Genomic DNA, 392 nt, shown 5'->3' with positions numbered 1-392 from the left:
GCTCACAGCAACCTTCAACTCCTGGGTTCAAGCGATTCTCCTGCCTCTGCCTCCCAAGTAGTTGGGACTGCAGGTGCCCCCCACAACTCCCGGCTGTTTTTTATTTGCAGCCGTCATTGTTATTTGGCGGCCTCAGGTGTATGTGGCTGGTGCCTTAGCCGCTTGAGCCACAGGCGGGGAGCCATATTTTTAAAAATAAAATTGTTCAACTCTTTCCTACAAAGTTTTTTGTAATTTAATTGTTTTATTTATAATATTACAAAACTTTTTTTTTTGGCTCGGCGCCTATAGCTCAACCGGCTAAGGCGCCAGCCATGTACACCTAAGGTGCGGGGTTCGAATCCCCAGCCTGGACCTGCCACTGCAGGCAGGGCTGTGAGCAGCAAGGTGAC

The sequence above is a fragment of the Otolemur garnettii genome, unplaced genomic scaffold, assembly GCF_000181295.1.
Source record: "Otolemur garnettii isolate 467f Iridium unplaced genomic scaffold, OtoGar3 scaffold00061, whole genome shotgun sequence".
Lineage (NCBI taxonomy): Eukaryota > Metazoa > Chordata > Mammalia > Primates > Galagidae > Otolemur > Otolemur garnettii.
This window is presented reverse-complemented; position numbering follows the sequence as displayed.